This window comes from Erythrolamprus reginae, chromosome 1 (assembly GCF_031021105.1).
Source record: "Erythrolamprus reginae isolate rEryReg1 chromosome 1, rEryReg1.hap1, whole genome shotgun sequence".
In the NCBI taxonomy this organism is placed as follows: domain Eukaryota; kingdom Metazoa; phylum Chordata; class Lepidosauria; order Squamata; family Dipsadidae; genus Erythrolamprus; species Erythrolamprus reginae.
This window is the reverse complement of record NC_091950.1, coordinates 386820836-386835069: the sequence shown is the minus strand read 5'-3', so window position 1 is coordinate 386835069 and position 14234 is coordinate 386820836.

Genomic DNA, 14234 nt, shown 5'->3' with positions numbered 1-14234 from the left:
GCCCCACAATGGCTCTTGTGTCCGCATTCTGCACGATCTGAAGTTTATGATTACTTTTCAAAGTAATCCATGTAGGGAGCATTGCAGTAATCAAACCTCGAGGTGATGAGGGCATGAGTGACTGCAAGCAGTGACTCCCTGTCCAAATAGGGCCGCAACTGGTGCACCAGGCGAACCTGGGCAAACGCCCCCCCCCCTCGCCACAGCCAAAAGATGATGTTCCAGTCTCAGCTGTGGATCGAGGAGGACGCCCAAGTTGCGGACCCTCTCTGAGGGGGTCAATAGTTCTGCCCCCAGGGTAATGGACGGACAGATGGAATTGTCCTTGGGAGGCAAGACCCACAGCCACTCCATCTTGTCTGGGTTGAGTTTGAGTTTGTTGACACCCATCCAGGCCCCAACAGCCTCCAGGCACCGGCACATCACTTCCACTGCTTCGTTGACTGGACATGGGGTGGAGATGTACAGCTGGGTATCATCGGCATATTGATGATACCTCACCCCATGCCCTTGGATGATCTCGCACAGTGGTTTCATGTAGATATTGAATAGCAGGGGGGAGAGGACTGACCCCTGAGGCACCCCAGAAGGGAGAGACCTAGAGGTCGACCTCTGAGCAACCACTAACACTGACTGCGACCGACCAGAGAGGTAGGAGGAGAACCACTGAAGAACAGTGCCTCCTACTCCCAACCCCTCCAGCCGGTGCAGAAGGATACCATGGTCGATGGTATTGAAAGCCGCTGAGAGGTCAAGAAGCACCAGGACAGAGGACAAGCCCCTTGGCATTTATTATATCTCTAGCACAGGGGTGTCAAACTCATTGTCACTGTTGTGAGTGCTCCTTGTCCACCTCAGGTCATGTCAGATTCTGAGGAAGATGAGCCAGGCCCCTCTGGATATCCTGGGCCAAGGGAGTTGCCAGTTTAGTCAAAGAGTGAGAGTAGGGGAGAAAGTGACCTGAGTGAACCTGAGGAACCACTAGAGGGGGCTGATATGACAATGGGGGAGTGGTCTCAGTCAGAGGATGAGGAAGACATTAGAGTGGAAAGTCAGTGGATAGACCCTCACTATAGAATATTATGGAAAGGTAAGAGGAGCTACATAGTAAAAGCTTACAGCCTGAGCCTCTTTGGGGTGTGATGTCACTTCCAGGCACTATAAAAGCAAAGGATTGTGGAAAATGGGGTGTGGGGATTCAACGTCGTTTAATGGAAGAGATGGGGGAGGGAAGAGTTTTTGTTTTGTGGCTTAAGAAACATGAGAGAGAAATGGTAACTGTGGATGGATGTGGCTCACTGTTTCCAATAGTTCATTCCTGATTTGGATTACTTTAACGATTTCCCTTATTCTTTCTCTTCTCTTCTCTTCTCTTCTCTTCTCTTCTCTCCTCCCCCTCCCCTCCCCCTTCACTCCCCCTTCACTCCCCCTCCCCTCTCCTCTCTCCCCTGCCCTTCTCTCCCTCCTCCCCTCCCTTCCCTTCCCTTCCCATAACAGTTTGAGAGAACGGGGAGGTTTTTTTCCTGTGACTTAAAAAATATAACAATGTAGAAAAAACCTCAGTTATTTCTATCTTGGAACCTGAAGAAAATAACTCATTGCAAAGTATATTTACCTGAAGTTCTCTTTGAAGCCTTTTGTTTTTTCTTTGGGTACATATTGACACCTGATTATTGGGTGATATCTGTAGTACAATCTTTACACTGCTGATGTGTTATTTATTTGGAAACCATCATTGGGCAGTGTACTTACTTCCAAGCTAGGTCACTTATCACTAAAAAAATAAACTGTCTTTGTATTCTATAATAAATAAATGGCAATTTCTTGTTTTGAAAATGGTTATGCAATATATTTTAGTGCGTGAAGCTGCAAGAGAAATGTTGACTTATATATTGCAAATATATTTCGAAGGCGTTTGCTTGATGACCAAAAGTGAGATTGGACCACAATCTGTGGACATGCGCACCATTACCAGCTGCTTCTCTGGTTTCTGGTGCACATGTCAGTTGGTCTTTGTGGGTACCTGAATAACAGAAAACTGCCTGAAAATGGCCAAAATCCAGGCCATTTTTCAGGTCATTTCTGGGCCTTTTGGGGGGCTGTTTTTGGCCTAGAATACAGTCTGAAAATTGGCCAAAAAACCAACCATGCATGCACTCGTCAGCTGATCTTTGGGTTTCACACATTCACAAATGTTTCACTTTCGGCACTCGGTGCCGAAAAGGTTCACAATTAGTGTTGGGAAACTACAGAGTCGGGTAATGTATTTCAGGCACTGACTACTGTGTTGCTGAAGTCAAATTTTTTGTAATGACGTTTGGATCAGTAAATTTGTATTTATTGTGAGCTCGTGCGTTGTTCCAGTTGAAGCTGAAGAAGTCATTGACAGGGAGGGCATTGTAGCATATAGTTTTGTGTGCTACATTTAGGTGAGATTGAAGGTGGCATAGTCCTAAATTTTCTAGGCCTAAAATTTCAAGTCTGGTGGAATAAGGTATTCTGTTGTGAATGGAGGAGTGTAGTACTCTTCTCGTGAAATATCTCTGGACATTTTCAACTGTATTAATGTCCGATATGGAGTGTGGATTCCAGACACGTGAACTGTATTTGAGAATAGGTCTAGCAAATACTTTATAAGCTCTGGATAGAAGTACAGTATTACAATATTAGCTTGATGAGGAGCAGTTGGAATGAGCATTCAAGGACTCAAAATTGCAAGAAGCAAATACTGGTATGATACCAGTTACCAGTATTCTTTAATCCAATTTCTCAATCCTGGAAGAAGCAGAAATAACTGCATCAACCCCTACAAAATAAACTATTCTCTAGCAAGTACCGTATTTTTCAGTGTATAAGACAGTTCTGTCGAGCTCTCTGGTAGAATCCTCCCAAAAATGCACAGATACAATTTCAGACACACAGACATTTGAAAATTCAAAAAAATGTTCTTTATAATGAAAATTCACTAAACCAAGCCCTCTTTTGGGATAGCAAAGAGCACTTGTCTCCAAATAAACTGGTAATTTGTACAAGTCCCTTATCAGTTCTGTGATACTCAGCTTGCAGCTGTGAGGTAATTCACAGTCCTTCTTTTTTCACAAAGTGAAACACACTTTGCCCTGGTTTAGTTTCAAAGCCGGGAAAAATCAGCACACAAAAGGTCAAAGTCAGTAAAGCAGTCATGAAACACAACAATCAGATAATCCTCCACAATGGCCAAACACACAGGCTGCTATTTATAGCAGCCTCACTAATTACCACAGCCCCACCCAACCACAGGTGGCCTCATTTTCTTTGATAATAATCTCTCAGTTGTTGTTGCCTATGCATCGCTCTCCGCATGCGTGGCTGTATCATTAACTCTTGTTCTGAATCCAAGGAGGAGCTAGATAATTGATCTCCTTCTGAGCTGTCTGCCACACTCCTCCCTGTCACTCATGTCTTCTTGGTCAGAGGAGCCTTCATCAGCAGATTCCCCCGGGGGCAAAACAGGCCTGCAGCATGTGGATGTCTCCCCCACATCCACAGTCCTTGGGGCAGGAGCTGGGCCAGAGCTAACCACAACAAAGACACACCTTTTTCTTCCCTAAGAGAGGCTGATAATTGGGGTGCGTCTTATACTCTGAATGTAGCTTTTTCCCCCCAGCTCTAACTAGCTGCTAATGATCTTCCCAGCAATTACCTTGCAACCTCTTTCACTGTTTCTCTCTGTGAAGAATGTTTACCAAGCCCTAAGTCTTTGCAGGGTTTTTCCATTGCTCTACTTGCTCCAACTGTTTCTTTCCAGGTGCTAATGATGTTCTCAACTCTTACTATCTTGCAAGCTCTTTCATTGTTACTGTCTCAGAATAAAGTTTTTTTTAAGCCCTTAACGCGGGGAGAAAATAATGTGCTGAAGCTGACCAGACTAAGGACACTAGCCAGATGAATATCTGTTAAGCAGATTCTTTTCCCTATTTTTCTCCCCCAAAACTAAGGCACGTCTTATACTCCGGTGCATCTTATATTCCGAAAAATACAGTACGTATATAATTGGGGAAAAGGAGGATTTTTTCCTGTGACTTAAATAATATAACAATTAAGAAAACCCTCAGCTATTTCCGTCTTGGAACTTAAAGAAAATAACTCTAAGTACTCACTGCAAAATGTATTTACCTGAAGTTCTCTTTGAAGCCTTTTGTTTTTTCTTTGGGTACATATTGACCCCTGATTATTGGGTGATATGTGTAATACAATCTTTACACTGCTGATCTGTGTTATTTATTTTATATCCAACCTAGGTCATTTATCACTAAAAAAATAAACTGTCTTTATATTCTATAATAAATGTTAATTTCCTTAATATATTCTTTCTTTTTCTTTGAACAGGAATACTGTACTCTGGCTTTTGTTAGGAGGAAGAATGGGAGCTGATTGTGTTAAAGTAGATAGGGTAGAATTCAAAGTACATGACAATTTTTTGTTTAGAAAACGGTTACGCAATAAATATTATTTTAGTGGGTGAAGCTGCAAGAGAAATGTTGACTTATATATTGCAAATATATTTGGAAGGCGTTTGCTTGCTAACCAAAATCTAGACTGTACCAGACAGGATGGATCCTCACTGAAATAGTGACCTGTTTACTTTTATTTACCAGTATACTTTATAATAATTCATTTTTAGGGAAGCAGATAAGGTTTAGGCAGTCATGCCAATTAGAGAAATATTACGGTTCTCCTTCCATCATCCACATACTGTTAGTCATGCACTCTGGAGAGAGCATCAATACCATCTTCACAGAAGCTATTAAATGCAGGATCTCCCATCTCAGTGGGCAAAATGATGGACTCACTGCTGCAGTTTTTCTTGTGATTGTAGCATGTACTGGAGTTGGGTTGGAAAGATCCCTGAAAAGAATCTGGACTTACAGCATCACAATTGGAGAAGGAGAGTTTTTTATTTATTTATTTATTTATTATTAGAGTTGAAGGGGACCTTACAGGTCATCGAGTTCAATCCCCTGCCTGAGCAGGAAATCCTACATCACACCAGCCAAATGGCAGTCCAATCTCCTCTTGAAAGTGTCCAAAGTTGGGGAGTCCACAACCTCCGCTGGCAGGCCGTTCCACTGGTTGATCACTCTCACTGTCAGGAAATTCTTTCTTATCTCCAGGTTGAATCGTTCCTTGGTCAGTTTCCAACCGTTGTTCCTCGTCTGGCCCCCTGGTGCCCTGGAAAACAGTGTGTCCCCCTCCTCTCTGTGGCAACCCCTCAAGTACCTGTATACAGCTATCATGTCCCTCCTAGCCCTTCTTTTGACTAGACTATCCATGCCCAGTTCCAGCAACCTTTCCTCGTATGACCTAATCTCTAGTCCCTTTATCATTTTAGTTGCTCTTTTCTGCACCCTCTCTAGAGTCTCTATATCTTTTTTGAAGTGTGGTGACCAGAACTGGATGCAATACTCCAGGTGCGGTCTGACCAGGGCCTTATAGAGTGGTATTATTACCTCTCTGGTCTTGGAGTGTATCCCCCTGTTCATGCAGCTTAGGATTGTGTTGGCTTTTTTAACAGCTGCTGCACATTTCTGGCCCATGTTTAGCTGGTTATGCACTAAGACTCCAAGATCTTTTTCACAGTCACTCATGGTGAGTGTGGTTTTGCCTAATTTGTATGCATGTTTTGGGCTTTTTTTGCCTAGGTGCAGGATTTTACTCTTCTCTACATTGAACTTCATTTTGTTCGTTTCAGCCCACTGTACAAGTCTGTCTAGATCTTTTTGAATTCTGTGTCTATCCTCTGGGGTGTTGGCCACTCCTGCCAGCTTGGTGTCATCTGCGAATTTAATTCATTCTCCCTCTATTCCCTCGTCTAGGTCATTGATAAATATGTTGAAGAGTACTGGGCTGAGGACTGATCCCTGTGGTACCCTGCTGCCTACCTCTTTCCATGTGGATTTAGTCCCGTTGAGGGCTACTCGTTGGGTGCGATTGGTCAGCCAGTTTTCAATCCATCTTGTTGTGTTACTGTCGATTCCACTCTTCTTTACTTTGGAGAGTAGAAGGTTGTGGTCCACCTTGTCGAATGATTTGCTAAAGTCTAAGTATATTATGTCCACTGCATTTCTCTGGTCAATTGATTTGGTCACAGTGTTGAAAAATGAAGTGAGGTTGGATTGGCATGATTTGTTTCTGACGAATCCGTGTTGGCTGGTGGTTATTACGTTGTTCGATTCAAGGTGGTGGCAGATCTGTTTCTTGATTATCTTTTCCAATATTTTCCCGGGAATAGACGTTAGGCTGATCGGTCTACAGTTTCCTGGGTCTGTTTTTTTGCCTTTTTTGTAAACAGGGACCATGTCGGCTTGTTTCCAATCATCTGGTAGGTCTCCTGTGGTCCAGGATTTTTGAAAGATGTGGTACAGAGCAGTGTTCCCTCTAATTTTTTTGGGGGGTTGGCGGAAAAGTATAGTGTCTGAGCGGCAGTCCCTTTGGGACTGGGCGGCACAGAAAAAATAAATAAATAAACAAACAAACAAACAAACAAATAAAAAACCCACCCTGTTTTGCCTCAGAGAATTTCAAAATAAAATACTGTACTGTGTGTCTATAACAGTGAGCTCATAATAGGGCAACTCTATCAATATCAAAATGCCACTTAAATAGTTGAGCTAGTTTCAAACTAGATTTAGATTTTCTTTCTCTCTTCCTTACTCCCATTCTTTCTCTTTCTCTTTTCCTTCCTCTCTTTTTTCTATCTGTTTCTCTCTCTTCCTCTCTTCCTCTCTCTCTCCTTCCCTCTCACTCTTTCCCTCTCGGCTTCTGGGCAGGTTTGAAAAATTCTGAGTTGATGATGATTTTTAAGTGAGCGATTGCTCACTGCTCAGCTTAGAGGGAACTATGGTACAGAGGTTCAGTGATGACATCGGCTAGCTCCTTTAGGACTCTGGGGTGCAGGCCATCTGGTCCTGGTGATTTGTACTTATTCAGTCCAATAGGTGGTCTCTTACTGTATTTCTATTAAAGTAGTGTTTTGTTCCAATTTTTATTTCTGCAGCTGTGATACAAGCTCGTTGTTTTGTTGTTTCTTTGTTCATGAAAACAGATGCAAAAAAGGTGTTGAGCAGTTCTGCTTTCTCTTTATTGTCCGTTACTTCTGTGCCGTCTCCTCTTTCTAACGGACCGACTGCTTCCTTGATTTTTTTTGGGGGGGTGTTTATGTGTTGGAAGAAGCTTTTTTTATTGTCTTGGACCTTTGTTGCTAGGCTTAGTTCATACTGGGCTTTTGCTGTCCTGAGTTTTTCTTTGCAGATTCTGGCCGTTTGTTGGTATTCTGCCTTGGTTATGTGCCCTTCTTTCCATTTTTTGTATTTGTCTTTTTTTTCATTCAGTTTGTTTGTTAGGTTCTTGTGTAGCCAAACTGGTTTCCTTTTGGATTTTGGGTGTTTCTTTTTCATCGGGATAGCATTGTTTGGGTTTTTGTGATCGTGGTTTTTAAGATTTCCCAAGCTTCTTGTGTGGTTTTGCCTTTTAGGACTGTTGTCCAAGGGATCACTCTCAAGTTTAGTTTATTGAAGTCTGCTTTTTTAAAATATGGGATTTTGGTGTTGTTGGGTCTAGTTGATTGTGTTGATATTATATTGTATTTGAAAATGTTGTGGTCACTTTCACCCAGCACTCCATCTGTTTCGACCCCAGTGATCACTTCTTCTCTGTTTGTGAGAATTAGGTCCAGTGTGGCTGCCCCTCTAGTTCCTTCCTCTACTTTTTGGACTATGAAGTTGTCTGCTAGGCATGTCAGAAATTTGTTTGATTTTTCGCTTGGTGTGGAATTATTTTTCCAATTTATGTCCGGGTAGTTAAAGTCTTTTAAAAGCAGTCTGTCCCCCTACAAACTAGTGGTGGGATTCATTTTTTTTTACTACTGTTTCTGTGGGCATGGCTAGATGAGCATGGTCATGGTGTGGCTTGGTGGGCATAGCAAGGGAAGGATACTGTAAAATCATCATTCCCATCCCATTCCAGATTACTACAAAATCCCCATTTTCCCCCTTGATTAACTGGAACTTGGTAGGCAAAGAATAGATGGGGGTGGGGCCAGTCAGAGGTGGTATTTAATGGTTCTCTGAACTACTCAGATTTTCCACTACTGGTTCTCCAGAATTTGGTCAGAACCTGCTGAATCCCACCTCTGCTACACACACACCCCGGCAGTTATTGGGTATGATAGGAATTATATCATAATAATCTGCTCCATGAGTCCATGCCTGTTTTACAAGGCTGCTGAAGTGCTCCTTCACAGGTGAGAATTAGGAGAAAAAAGACCTTTGGAGACAAGATTTGAACGGGTCCAAAGACGGGCTACAAGAATGGTGGAAGGCCTTAAGCATAAAACGTATCAGGAAAGACTTAATGAACTCAATCTGTATAGTCTGGAGGACAGAAGGAAAAGGGGGGACATGATCGAAATATTTAAATATGTTAAAGGGTTAAATAAGGTTCAGGAGGGAAGTGTTTTTAATAGGAAAGTGAACACAAGAACAAGGGGACACAATCTGAAGTTAGTTGGGGGAAAGATCAAAAGCAACATGAGAAAATATTATTTTACTGAAAGAGTAGTAGATCCTTGGAACAAACTTCCAGCAGACGTGGTAGATAAATCCACAGTAACTGAATTTAAACATGCCTGGGATAAACATATATCCATCCTAAGATAAAATACAGAAAATAGTATAAGGGCAGACTAGATGGACCATGAGGTCTTTTTCTGCCGTCAGACTTCTATGTTTCTATGTTTCTAAGATGCCCGAGAGTTCCAGCAGCCTTACTCAAAGTTTGGAAAAGAAAAGGCAAAGAACACGCTGGATGGGTTTCATGGAAGTCATAGGCTAGTACGACCCTCAAGTAGTGGGTTTTTATTAGCTTCTCATGTTTAAGGACATCTAAAGGACATAAGTCATCTCAGCAATAGTAGCCTATTTCTTTTAGATACCCCTTAAGAGACATCAATAGCTATGCAATAACACCTGCAGCAGTTTCAATGCCATGGTAAAAATCACAATCAGATTATATGCTGACGAGCTTCCATTGACTCTAGGTGATTTATAAATTGTTAATTATCAGTAATTATATGTATATAGTAATTATATTATATGTTCTGGAGACCTCACCTACAAAAAAATATTGATAAAATTGAATGGGTCCAAAGTCGGGCTACAAAAAAGGTGGAAGGTCTTAAGCATAAAACTTATCAGGAAAGACTTAATGAACTCAATCTGTATAGTCTGGAGGACAGAAGGAAAAGAGGGGACATGATCGAAACATTTAAAAATGTTAAAGGGTTAAATAAAGTTCAGGAGGGAAGTGTTTTTAATAGGAAAGTGAAGGCAAGAACAAGGGGGCACAACCTGAGGTTAGTTGGGGGAAAGATCAGAAGCAATGTGATAAAATATTATTTTACTGAAAGAGTAGTAGATTCTTGGAACAAACTTCCAGCAGATGTGGTTGGTAAATCCACAGTAACTGAATTTAAACATGCCTGGGATAAACATATATCAATCCTAAGATAAAATACAGGAAATAGTATAAGGGCAGACTAGATGGACCATGAGGTATTTTTCTGTGGTCAATCTTCTATGTTTCTATATTTCTATGCTGTTACAAAGAAGAAGTGCTTCTGGGACCCCAATAGGTGGCAGTGTCTAATTGATGGAATCAGGTCTGCACCAATCCTGCCAGATCAAATCAGCTAGCTAGATACTATGGGAGAAGGCAGTAGCTCAAGTGACCAGTCCCTATGCTACCCAAATCAACTGAGACTTACCCAAAAATAATTTAGCCAAGGAAGAAATAGTTGGTAGCATGCAGGACTGGGACCAGCATATATTTTTTAAATTTTTTAAGTTTTGTCAAGTGTGTATATGGTTACAGACAAAGTACAAAAATGATTGTGAATATATAAGATGTACAAGCATGGTTATGAGTATATGATATTTTATGAAAACATGGCAATATCAGGACAGGGATGGTAGCCATGCTGGTGAGTTTATGTGTTCTGCCGGCGTGTCTCAACCGCCCGTTATTGTTATTGTTATTTATTAAATTTGTATGCCGCCCCTCTCTGTAGATTACAGGGTAATTAGTCCAGAAAGACACACCACACGACAGAAGGAAATCCGAAAAGTCTTCACCAACAGAAAACAGAAATAGCTCCCTTTCTAAATGTCAAAGGGATTTTTCTGGTACACACAAGGCACAGGTTAAATGCAATCCAAATGCTCACCCAATAACTGGGAAATTGAGTCCAATTCTAAAGTCCAGAAAGTCCACACACAATCTTGAACAGCAAAAACCACGATCTTGACAAAACTATGAATCAGATAAACTGCCATGAGGCTAAAACAGCAGGCTGCTCTTTTATCTGTAGCACTAATTACAGCAGCCCCACCCAATCACAGGTGGCCTCATTTATCTCCTGTAATAATCCTTCAGTTGTTGTCTCCTATGCATCACTCTACGCATGTGTGGATGTGTCATACATTCTTGTTCAGAATCCAGGGATGATAAGGATGATTGATCTCCTCCTGGGCTGTCTGCCAAACTCCCCTCTTCCACGTCACCCCCACCTTCTTCTTCTTCCGAGGAAACTTCACTACCTGCCTCTGTCGGCAATAAAACAGGCCTATGACATGTTGATGTTTCCCCTGCATCCACCTCCACATTCCTTGGGGCAGGAGCTGGGCCAGAGTCAACCACAACATTATGCATGCCTCTTATAGACCTCTTAAGAATGGGGTGAAGTCCACAATAGACTTTCTTAAGTTAAAGATTTGGGGGCTTGTGGGAAGAAATACAGAGTCAGGTAATATATTCCAGGTATGAAATAATAATGTATTCCAGGTGTGGTGTTAACATACCATAGAACCACAATTATAGTATTTGAAAGAATAATGGAATTATGAAATAATGAGAAATAGAGTTCTTCTAGTTAGACCTTAGGAAGAACAGCAAAGGAAAAGTTGGAACAAAGATAAATTATGAAAAACATATGGAACTTAGAAGTATTCTAAAAATAGCAGATATGGGATAGACACTAAATTAAAAAATGATTGGTAATTTTTTGTAATTGAAAACAACGAATTTTGTTCTAGGACAACGTCCAAGTAGAAGTGATGTGCGTGTATGCATCCTTCTTGAGAAGTGAACAATCCTGAATCCAGATAGTCTCCTGAGATGTTGTTGGCCATGGTTTATGAGCAGTCAAAGGATGCTGGACATTGAATCCATATACCCATGTGTAGTACTTGTTGAAATAGTTTTTTTCCCCCTGCCAATATTGTTCAATGATGGCAATGTGACTGGTAACCACATTAAACAACTGCCACTCTCCATAATGCAACTGCTTTTTTAAAAAGTTTTTTTTCTAGTTTGTCTTAAGTAAGAAAACAGTTAGTGGTTTGTGGTTTAACAGTAGTACATCTGTGTCATCTGCCTTGAACCACTAAAGGTATGAAACAGGAAAACTTATGTTATAGGCTTGTATGCATTAAATTTAGAAACATTGGAAATATCAGTTCGATGAAAGTGCCAGGTGAAGTTGACAAGCTTAAACTTCTCACTTTTACCTTTGGACAACAAAACAAATACAGGAATGTAAACAAAGTTTGTGGCAACATTATAATTAATAATACTTTGAATGAAAAAGTAGCTGCATATCTCACAGAGAACTATTGATTTTATAATGGAAGATGCCTGAACACAATCTGTGTTTTGGCAAGATTAACAGGATGTTTCTTTATAGAATTGTGCGGGTCTAAGTTAAAAATATTATTTCCTGAGAGATCTTACACTGAATACAAGGGAGAAAACAGCAATTAAACCATTTGAAAGTATTTGTGTAATTGCTTCTCTTCTGACTTATATGAAAACAACAATGAGAGAAAGGCAACACTGTATTTGTAGCCTTCTACTGTAAATGTTTAACACTGTTAACATACAGTGTTCTAACAAGCAGGCTCATCTCTTCCTTATATCACCTAAAGCTTTTCATTGCTTTTCGCTTTCCTTTCAAGTCTATTTTTGTGTTTCCCACACCCTTTCTGGAGATATTATCTACTCACTGGTATAATTCCTTGGTAGAATTATTCTTCCTCTATTTTCTACCCGTCCGTTTCAACTCTTACCTCAACTGAATGCTATCTCTGCAGAGAGGGTGGTTTTTTAAACTATCACTCATCTTCTCCAAACTGATCAGGTATATATTTGGGATTATGTTTCTGAATTTTCTCTTTTTATTTCTAAACTGAGGGAAGAATCAGGACCAGCTTTAATAGCGTTCAGTTGCCTCATGCTTGGGAGACCTGAAAGGCCAGGTTATGGATGAATTATCTATGTGGTTTGCAGACTTTATTATGGAATTAAGTACAGAAAAGAGGTATTTGTAATGGAACCTGATATCATTACTTGCGTCCTTGACCATTTTCCATTGGCCTTTAAGTTGCTCTGCTCATAGATGCTAATTGAGATCATAATGCAGCACTATAGCTAATATGAAAATTGCAGGTCTCACTCACTCAAGATACATTAAAAAGCAGCAGAAAAGGAAAACAAAGGCCAGCTGAGACAAAGAGAACATGCAATCCCAGGCATAAACTGAAAGAGGTCCTGTAATGATCACCAGTTTGCAAAAGAAACAGTACTACATAAACAATATCTACATATTGTGCGAAGAGACAATCAACAAGCCAAAAAGACCAAAACACTTCCCCATCAACCATCAACACCCAGTTGAGCATAGATGAACTCCAAGATAAGACAGGGCCATCAATCAAGAAGTAAGCAACACTCCATTCTGGAAACTGCCGATCAAATGGCCCAACCAACTGCCTTTGGAGCGGTAGAACCACCAAGATAACTCCCATGAATGCAGACAAGGCAAGCTGCTAGATTAAAGTCCAAGAACAAAACTCACACCGTACTATCCTAATGGCGCTTTTTCCAGAAGGCATCTGGATGTTTGGTTTTCAAAGTCCAGTTGCCTTTTGAAACAGCACCTTTGGGACAGCTATTATCTGGATGACTGAGAATCTTCATAGACATTCCCTCCTTATTAGTAGTGATGGTAATAATAATAATAATAATAATAATAATAATAATAATAATAATAATAATTATTATTATTATTATTATTATTATTATTATTATTTAATAATTATTATTTATTAGACTTGTATGACGCCCCTCTCTGCACACTCAGGATGGCTCACAACAGCAATAAAACAATACAATACAAATCTAATGATTAAAACTATAACTAAAATCCACTATCTTAAAAACAATCAATACTGCACAGTCATATCCACACATAAATCTTAATTGGAAGAGAAGGAGATACATTAGTTGCCCCATTCATGGCGACATATATAGGTCTTCAAGGTCTTGCAGAAGGTGAGGAGGGTGGGGGCAGTTCGAATCTCCGGAGGGAGTTGTGTCCAGAAACTAATCGGCAACCAGTGCAGGCCGTGTAGTGTTGACGAAACATGGGCGTATCTGGGGAGACCCCGGACTGCTCGCTCAGCTGCATTCTGCACAATCTGAAGTTTCCGAAAACTCTTCAGAGGTAGCCCCATGTAGAGAGCATTGCAGTAGTTGAACCTTGAGGTGGTAAGGGCATGAGTGACTGTGAGGAGTGACTTCCTGTCCAAATAGGGCCACAACTGGTGCAGTAGGTGAACCTGGGCAAATGCCCTCCTCGCCACAGCTGAAAGATGATGTTCTAAAGTCAGCTGTGGATCGAGTCGGACACCCAAGTTGTGGACCCTCTCCAAGGGGGTCAATAATTACGCCCCCAGGGGGATGGATGGACAGATGGAATTGTCCTTGGGAGGCAATACCCACAGCCACTCCATTTTGTCAGGATTGAGTTTGAGCCTGTTGACACCCACCGAGACCCTAACAGCCTTCAGGCACTGGTACATCACTTCCACTGCTTTGCCAACTGGACACGGGGTGGAGATGTACAACTGGTGTCATCTGTGTAATTATCCTGCAATCTACAACTCTTACACTGTAAAACTTGATCAGAGTAGATCAATAGATGCAATCTATATAGACTTTTGCAAAGCCTTTGACTCAGTAGTTCATGACAAACTTCTTCTGAAACTAAAATCCTATGGCATCTCTAGATCTCTGCATGATTGGATTTCAGTGTTCCTGTCCAACAGACAACAAGTGGTCAAAATAGGTAATGCCATATC